Source organism: Furipterus horrens, unplaced genomic scaffold (genome assembly GCF_987537825.1).
Source record: "Furipterus horrens unplaced genomic scaffold, mFurHor1.1.pri manual_scaffold_2, whole genome shotgun sequence".
NCBI classification, from domain to species: Eukaryota; Metazoa; Chordata; class Mammalia; order Chiroptera; family Furipteridae; genus Furipterus; species Furipterus horrens.
Genome location: NW_028327172.1, coordinates 111,578,937 through 111,588,652, shown reverse-complemented (window position 1 = coordinate 111,588,652; position 9,716 = coordinate 111,578,937). Strand labels below are relative to the sequence as shown.

Genomic DNA, 9,716 nt, shown 5'->3' with positions numbered 1-9,716 from the left:
AGAGGAATTGGCTTTCTCTCATAGCATAACAGGGTATATGGTCACATTTATTGGTAAGTAGATATCTGTGGTGGTTGAAGCATGTGGAGACCTGCTGTTATTGGAAATGACAACAACATGACCCTAGAGGTTAAGGACTGAGGAAAGGTGAAGCACAGAATCATTGGATAAGAGTTAAAGAAACTGAATTTTCTCACTATGAAATAAGGTGCTGTCACCTTTAGTATCATTACTGATGCTCTCTTTGCTTTGGTCTCATCGCACTCTTCCACAGACAAAATATTTGTTGCCTATAATTAGGGGGGAGAAAAAAAATGATCATTAAACAAAGAGGGTCATCACTCTTGTTACTCCTATTCTACAATATATCTAAATTCAGAACATTCCAACAAAGGCCAAAACAACCCATTTCTAACACAACACACATAAATATGTGTAAGATAGGGAAATGTTGTAGACTTATGGTGCCTTGCTTAAATGAGGCTTCACTGACAGCAAATTTTGAGCTATTTTTAAATTTAGCACTTCTGGAGATTTTTACACCCTGATACAATGTACATAGTAAAATTCGGAATGGCTGAACTGTTCACCTCACTTTTTATACAGTGAAAGGGAAGGTGGGAGAGGAAAATTGGCATAACTCCTTGAGAACAGTCATACTTCCAGGCAGGTCAGTTTTAAGAAAAGTACTTATGGAAGCTGAGAATAAGGAAGTCAATTCCCTCAAAACTTTCCATGTATACATCTCCCTTGAAAAGCCTTTGCATGCCTGTTTGCAGACTACTAATGTTGATAGTTGAAAATTTAAAACAACCTGATTCATTAGCATTCTGTCTGGAAAACTATCACAACTCAACATATTCAAGATGAATATTTAGGTCAATTAAAGCAGAGGGCAATTAAAACACAAAACAATTTGGAGATCTTCAGAAAGGAAGGAATATTCTTTTTTAAATGAAGAACTGTGTTATCCTTTAGAAAGTATTTTCATTTGGTGTTCATTCTTGAACTCTTATGACACTGTATGGCCCTGGACTGGCTGGGACAGTAGGTCCAGGGATGGCAATAAACCCATCCTCCAGAGAAAACCCACCTCAACTGTAGTAGTTAACAACACAGATTTAGTCTTGTAGGAAAGCCTGTATATATGCAGGGGTTTGGGCTGCCTTCAGTTACAGTTCAAGCATAAACCAGCAAGGGCGTTAGTGCAAACTGAAGCTCCAAGATATCCCAACAGGCTGATGGAGCCCACAACAGAGACTGAAGCAAGAACTTTTTAGAATCTGAGTCACATAGCTAATTGCCATCAGGGAGGCTTATCCATGGGCCACTTGGCCTCCAGTCAACAAAAGCAACAATCTATAACTCGACTAAGAACCTACTTCTGCAGCTATTACCAAGATATGTTAATCTTTAGAAGGAAAGGATGACAAGTCTCACTGATTAAAGGAGAATATATAGTGGAGACTATTTGTTTCAGTTAAAATAGAAATTTATGGACATCAGAGGACATTTCTGCTCTTAAGTCAGACCAACTCCTTCTCAGGTTGTGCTCTAGTCATGGAACTAATTAACGCACATTCCACTGGAAGGTACCTGATGGGGAACAGATAGTGGCAACAGCCCCCATGAATTCAGCAACACTTTGACATTTTATTACTTTAAGAGCATCTACATAAATCTGAGAATTATTAATACCTATATTTGCAAGACATTTTATTCTAAATAAAGTTAGTGGTTAATGTGCATATAAACTCCTTACTTAGTTTCAAAATCTCTAATGGTCTTCTGGACTAGAAAATGAAAGCCACTGTTCTAATTCAGTTCCTTCCCACTTCCTGTGTTACCTTGCAGACAGTAAGTCCATTCTCCAATGGTCAGTCTTGAAGTATGTCCTCTATACTCATGATTCTAAAACTGGGGTTCCTGGGAGAATTAAAAGGAAACCATCTCTACATATTCTGAAATGTGGTAGCAAGCACACCAGGCCCCTTGTAAACTCTGAGGTTTTTATTTGAAAGAGACAACATGAAATTTATAAAAATACAATTTATTAAGTGTTTCAGGATCTACGTACTAAAAAGTGTTTTGTCAGGAATGTCAAAGAAAATCATAAAGATTACTCTGAAAATGAGAGCACTTAAAAAGTCAGAACATACATTTGTTTCTATGGCATGATGTATAAAAATAGGTATTTCTGCAGCTAAAGCTATAGTCTTATAAAGATGTTTTCCTTCATAGAAAAGAGCACAGGTTATAATAAAGTACTGACGGGAAAAATGATTACCAGCATTTTCTTGTCTTAAATCAAAGCACCACCAGAGAGCTATAAAAGTTTCCTTTGTGCGTATCCAAGCATTGGTAAGAACGTTCGTGATTGGAAAAATTCATTTCCAAATTCTTTTACACATTTGTTTTGCCATATGTTTAAAACTAGGCTTCTAACTATCTCCTTGGATACACCAGTGCACTTATAACAGTGCTTATTTCCAAAAAATCTTGGAGAAGTATAAGAAAATAACAAAACAAACAAAAAAAAGAAATCTCACACACATTTGTTCTGCAAATGTAGACAAACAGTATCAACAGAAGGGCTTGGTTTGTTCTCCTTTTCTTAACTTCAGAATAAATTTAATTGTAAAGATTAAAAAAGAATATGTAGTAATGCAAATTAGTGTTAAGACATATATACTTATATGTCCATAAAATATCCATAAAATATCTAAGCTTAATTCACAACTAGTGCTTACCCAGGAAAACCTGCCATGGAGTGCTGAGCAGATTCTCATTTCCTTCCAGTTGCTGATCTTGAGACATCTCTTCCTCCTCTACCTCTCCATACCCCCTCCTGCACTCCACTAGCTAGCTCTTCATACCTATCCTCCCACTACTACTTCAGCACAGAATCTATGACAAGAGATGGGTGGGGCAAAGCCAGAAGGGGAGTCACTCTACCAGCTCCTCTTGTCTTCCTCTCCTTTCCACCACTGGGCTTGTGTTTTCTGCAGGGTGCCAGGACTAGTCTAAGATACTCATCCAGAGCCTCCATTTGATCCTCCTGTATAACTTCCACTTTAACTCCAAGGGTGAAATGCTTAATATTGCTTTTCTTTTTGGCAAAGGAAATGGTTGAGGAACAATTCTGAATTTTCCTTTGAAATGTATACCATCTTCTTGCTGCAGGACTGGGAGAAAGAGAAACCTTAAGAGGATGTGTCTTTCAGATTGGTACCTAGCAGTGAAACTGGAGGACCAGCCACTTGCCCTAGAATCTATTCTTCGGTTGGTTGCCAGAGACAGAGCTGGGAGAATCCTCAAGAGAAGGGGCGGGGTTTTGGGGGGGAGGTATAGTATTTCATTTCTGAAGCAGCTCATCGCTGGCAGACTCCAGGAGTCAGTTCCGGACCCTGAGCTAACGGATCTGATCTATTGTGGCCGGAAGCTAAAAGATGACCGGACCCTGGACTTCTGTGGCATTCTACCTGGGTCCACAGTCCCCGTTCTGCACAAATGCCTGATCAGAAACCAGCACCTACGGACAGAGTGTCTGCCCTGCGGGAGTGCCGGGTGTTACACACTGCCGGGCACAGGAGCTCTTCCTACAGAGAGGTGGTCTTTAAAATGCTCAGCAATAAGAAATCTCTGGATCAGATCGTTGCGGCCCCCCAGACCCCCAGTGACCCCACTGCTCTCGGTGCTCTCGAGGACAAGGGCCTTTTCTCTCTCTTCGCTGATCCCAGTATGCTTGATATGTTGGTACCTTCTCACCCAGCCTTAGTCAATGCCATTGCCCTGGTTCTGCACTCATTAGGTGGCAGGCAGCACGCCGCTGAGCACTCTTCCCAGCTCATACTGGGGTGTGCCAGGTGGCTTCCTGTTTGAAGGGCTCTCTGATGACAAGGACGACTTTCACCCACATGCCAGGTCCATGCTTTCTCGTAGCACACCCAGCTCCCACCCAGCCTCCCTGGGGTACAGTGGGGCTGCTGGATCCAGGCCCATTACTCAGAGAGCAGCTCTCAAATGCCTACTCCTGTCACCCAAGGCCATTCCTCAGGGACCTCACCAATGTCCTCGGGTTTCTAGTCAGGGATGCCATCACCAGTAATCTCTTTAGCCAAGCCCGACTGTATGCCCTGCAGACCTCTGGGAAGCTCAGTGTTCAGAGCCAGTGGCATCCCCAGCTGCAGCAGCAGTGAGATGTGGGCATTCAGACAGTGAGCTGAGCCTTCAGACCCTGCAGGCCACTGGCACCAGAGGCGGGTGGAGTGTAGGGAGAGACATCCAAGCGACTCGGATCTCATCTTGTGGGAGGGGCCCCATGAACTTCTCGCTCTTCCTGAAACCCCAACAAACTGTCAAGGCACTCCTGAAGGTGCCCAATTTCTCCTCTCCCCTGATGGTCAACCTTCAAAAAAAAAAAGTAAATGATCTTACTTCGACTCATTATAAGCAGTACCTAAAAAGCCAATATTAACACTAAAGTGGTCCTGTATTTCCTTAAAATGTCAGTCAATGCAAATAAATATGGGACAGGGAAGAGATTCTTTTTTGAAAAAAGAAAAGTGGGATGGGGGTACATGACTTAAAATTTAAAAAGTTGTAGATGAGTTAAAATAATTACTTCATATAAAATAAGAAATAACTAAATTTACTTGGAAATTATTTCTTCCTTCCCTTCCTTCTTTCTTTGCCTTAACAAATATTTATAGAGCTCTACTATAAACCAGGTGCTGTGCTCTATGTTATGTTTAACAAGTTGAAAAGGAAAAATTGCATGCTGTATTGGTCAAGACAAAATTTTCAATAACTCAACACAAAAATGACTCATTTCTTACTTAGGTTGAAACCTGACCAGGTGTTTTGGGTGTGCTGACTCAACGCTCCTCGTATGCTTGGCGTCCACCCCTGGGTACCCCGCATTAGCATGCTCAGAAACAAAAAGAGCAAGGAAGATGGGGATAGCACAGGATGTCTTGTGTCCAGCCTGGAAATTGGGTGCATTGTCTCTACTATTCCACTCCCCAGAATCCAGTTGTGTAGTTCTGCTGCAATTGCAAGAGAGGCTGAGAAAAGTAAATTTCCAAAATGAACTGGAAGAGAAAGTAAGATTGCCAGAAACTAGCTGGTGTCTGCCACATATGCCCTCAAGAAATTTACAATAATATATATCATAAGACAATAAAGAGAATAGGTCCTGGTACCTACTATGGCTTTCTGTAACTATTTTTTAGATGAAAAAGTGAATTCAGAGAGTGACTAGAAGATAGGGTGTGATGAAGTGAGATGGAGAAAAATAGTGTGATAATGCACAAAAAACGTTGGATAGGTTTTTAATGTTTTTTGATGTTGGACTTGGAAATTGGAGTCAGACAGTTCTTCATTGTCTCAGCTCCTCTATGTATTACCAGAGGCAGCTCCAGGGTACTATAACAGTTACATCGCACTTCTTATCATGCCGTACACTGTTATGCATGCTTTCTGTGTATTTAGCATAGCCTGTAGCCTTCACAACAATCTCATGTGATAAATATTATTTCCTTAACAATAGGAAAACAAATATGGAGAAGTTAAGTAACTTACCAGTCCACACTTTCAGTCACTGTGCACATGAAAACACTCTCCCACATTTCTAAATGCCACATAAGGATAGAGAACTAACTTGGTTGACAACTAAATATCATTCCTCTCCCATCTGGCTTTCGTTATTGTGGTTGAGAACTCAGTTGATCTGTATATTAAGATAGCTGGCTACTTCTAAGATCTTCCCTTTGGTATTTTGAAATTTCATTATAGTGTGATAAAAAGAGTATTTCTTTTGACTTTAAATATTTTTATTTTTCAACTACAGTTGACATAATATATTATATTTGTTTCAGGTGTACAACATAGTGATGAGACATTTATATACCTTATGAGGTGATCACCCTGGTAAGTTTAGTGCCCATCTGGCCCTGTACATAGTTATTACATTATTACTGATTATATTTCCTATGCTGAACTTTACATACTTTTGACTGTTTTTATAACTGGCTAGTTGCACATCTTAAAAAAACAATCTATCTTCCTTATGCCCTTCCATCTGGAAACCATCAGTTTGTTCTCTGCATCTGAGTTTGTTCCTGCTTTGTTTATTTTAAATTTTTTTTTGTTTTTTAGATTCCACATATAAGTAAAATCATATGGTATTTATCTTTCTCTGTCTGACACTTATTTCACTTAGACTAATACCCTCCAGGTTCATATGTTGTCATAAACAACAAGATTTTATTCTTTTTTATTAGCCATTATCTAATTAAATTCCCTCTCCCATTCTCTGTAGTTTCTCAGTGAGACTTCCACTGTATGTATGTAGGGTTTTCTCCCTCTATCCTGTATTGCCTATCTTCTTTTTTTTCTTTCATATCCTCAAGTCTTTACACTTCGGTAATTTCTTTAGCTCTTTTATCTTTCAGTTTACTAATGATCTTTTTCTGCCATTTCCAATCTGCTATTTAGCCAAAATGTTGGTTTTCTAATGTCAATACTATATTTTTCATTTTTTGAAATTCATTTTGGTGCTTTTTACAAATTTTCTTAATCAATTTTCATAATCGCTTGTTCTTTCATTATAGTTTCAACAAATTATTTTGTATCTTTAAACATATTGCATAGTCTCCTTTGCTGTCAGTTCTAATATCTGTAGTTTTTAAGACATGAATACAATTGTTTGTTATTTCTGTTTACTGTCACAGTGTCTTGTTTTCATGTGCATTTAGTACATTTCTTTTTGAACTGGCTTGCCTTGGAACTATATCTGTGAGAATTCTTTGACACTTAAGTTTATTGTGCTTTCTTCCAGAGAGCACTACCACCTAAAATTGCTTTAAAATAAGTTTTTGGCCTTCTTTTTTTGGTGGGGGGGGGGGTAGAAAGTGTGAATTTTAGTCAACAAACCCATGTGAATTCAGGCTTGAGATTAGGGATTATTACAACTTTTCTTTTTTTTTCAATCTTCCTAGAACATAACAGGAATTTCTCTTTATTTTATTATTTTTTTTATTTTGGTTTTTCAATTACAGTTGTCCCCTTTTCCCCTAATTTCTCTCCCCCACCCAACCCACCCCCTCTCCCGCAATCATATCCCTCCCCGTTGTCCATGTCCATGAGTCATTTATACCGGTTCTTTGACTAAACCCTTCCCTTACTTATCCCCCTTCTCTCCCTTTCCCCTCCCCCCTATTGACTGCTATTCTGCTCTTTGTTCTATTTAGTTCCTTTGTTTGTGTTGTTCTTTAGTTTCCTGTATTAGGTGATATCATATGGTATTTTGCTTTCTTTGCCTGGCTTATTTCACTAAGCATAATTCTCTCTAGTTCCATCCATGTTGTTGCAAATGGCAGGAGTTCCTTCTTTCTTTCTGCTACATAGTATTCCATTGTGTAAATGTACCACCATTTTTTGATCCACTCATCTACAGATGGGCACTTAGGCTGTTTCCAGCACTTAGCTATTGTAAACAGTGCTGCAATGAACATAGGGGTGCATAAGTTCTTTTGAATTGCTGTTTCAAGATTCTTCGGGTATAATCCTAGTAGTGGAGTCGCTGGTTCAAAAGGCAGTTCCATTTTTAATCTTTTGAGGTAATTCCGTACTGTTTTCCACAGTGGCTGCACCAGTCTGCATTCCCACCAACAGTGCAGTAGGGTTCCCATTTCTCCACATCCTCGCCAGCACTTGTTGCTTGTTGATTTGTTGATGATGGCCATTCTGACTGGTGTAAAATGGTATCTCATTGTGGTTTTTATTTGCATCTCCCTGATGGCTAATGATGTTGAGCATTTTTTCATGTGTCTATGGACCTTCTGTATGTCCTCTTTGGAGAAGTGTTTGTTCAGGTCCTTTGCCCATTTTTTAATTGGGTTGTTTGTTTTCTTGATGTTGAGTCGTATCAGCTCTTTATATATTTTGGAAATCAGTCCCCTGTCTGTGATGTCATTGGCAAATATGTTTTCCCATATGGTTGGTTTCCATTTCATCTTGCTGATGTTTTCTTTTGCTGAGCAGAAACTCTTGAGTTTGATGTAATCCCATTTATTTATTTTTTCCTTTATTTCTCTTGCTTTAGGAGATGTATCCTTGAAGAGATTGTTACGTGAGATATCTGATATTTTCTTGCCTATGTTTTCCTCTAGGACTTTTATGGTGTCACGGCTTACATTTAAGTCTTTGATCCATCTTGTGTTTATTCTCGTGTGTGGTGTAAGTTGGTGGTCTAGTTTCTTTTTTTTGCACGTCCCTATCCAGTTCTCCCAGCACCATTTGTTAAAGAGGCTCTTCTCACTCCATTTTATGTTCCTTCCTCCTTTATCAAATATTAGTTGACCATAGAGGCCTAGGTTTATTTCTGGACTCTCTGTTCTGTTCCACTGATCTATATGTCTGTTCTTATGCCAGTACCAGACTGTTTTGATTACAGTGGCTTTGTAGTATTGTTTGATATCTGGTGTTGTGATTCCTCCTACTGTGTTCTTCTGTCTCAAGATTGCTTTTGCTATTTGGGGTCTTTTTTGGTTCCATATGAATTTATGGAGTATTTGTTCTAGGTCAGTGAAATATGTCATTGGTATTTTAATAGGGATTGCATTGAATCTGTAAGGAATTTCTCTTTAAAATGATGGTTAATTTTTTCTCCTACTTCACATAATAAGAATTTTTTCCTTTAAGTGTCAGACTTTATGCCAAGGTCTCGTGTCTAAACTTTCATCCTGGTAAGGGTGCCAGCTTTGTCTCTTTACATGGGAGGTCCATTAAACCTAGAGCTCACTTTCTACTTTCCTGTTATTTTTGGCCTCTGAAGTTTCCTTATTCCTCTGCCAGAATTAATCAGTAATCCTTTTGAAAAATATTCTGTACAATCTTGTTAGGTGTGTCCTACTTGGAAGGATTTCTCTAACATCAAACTGCCCTATTTCCAGAAACAGAAGTCAAGATTGGGTATCTTATCAGGGACCAGACCATAAAGTCTTTGCATGCTTTGTGTTGTAGACCTGCTGATGTGAACTGATGGAATTATGATATATTTTAGACAATTACAAATGTACAATCCATGAAAAGTTCCCTGCAAAAGGACAATAAATGAGAAATATTAAAATGCAAGCACAGACAGACAAAAAAAAATCACAATGCTGACTTTTCCCCTGTCCTTCCTTGACAACCACATTAAGCAAATGATAATCTAATCAGATATGAGAGGAGGAGGTAGTTTAATACAATTAGTCAAACAATCAAGAAAGCCATTTAAGAAATAAATTTAAACCAGAATTATTAGCAATAAGGTCTGTGCTGAGAGAATTATACTTTAATATATTAGATAATTATAGGAATATACATATAACTTTATATAGAGGAAATACATATTTGCATACTTAATTTTTTGGAGACCACTGCTGTAATCAATTGCCTTAAATTTTGTAAAGAATAAAGAGTTACTAAAGGTTCTGAGGCAAAGAGTAACATGATTATATTGCTATTTAGAAAGATTAATCTAATTGTAAAGGAGCAAGAGTAGAGGCAGGAGATTGATTTCTAATGATCTAACTTAATGTTCAGGATAGCTTCCTCTTTCTGTATCCTCAAATATAGCTTAATGGCAATTTCTATCAAACCTGTAAAGTCAGATTGGCAGTTAAATTGGAATTATCATTACTTATAATACATCAATGAGGTGACTTCCC

At 38.5% G+C, this 9,716-nt stretch overlaps 1 pseudogene; it reads left to right on the top strand.

The window, feature by feature from the left end:
- The first annotated feature begins 3,211 nt into the window (after positions 1-3,211).
- Positions 3,212-4,477, top strand: LOC150019293 (ubiquitin-like protein 7 pseudogene; annotated as a pseudogene).
- The last annotated feature ends 5,239 nt before the right edge of the window (positions 4,478-9,716 follow it).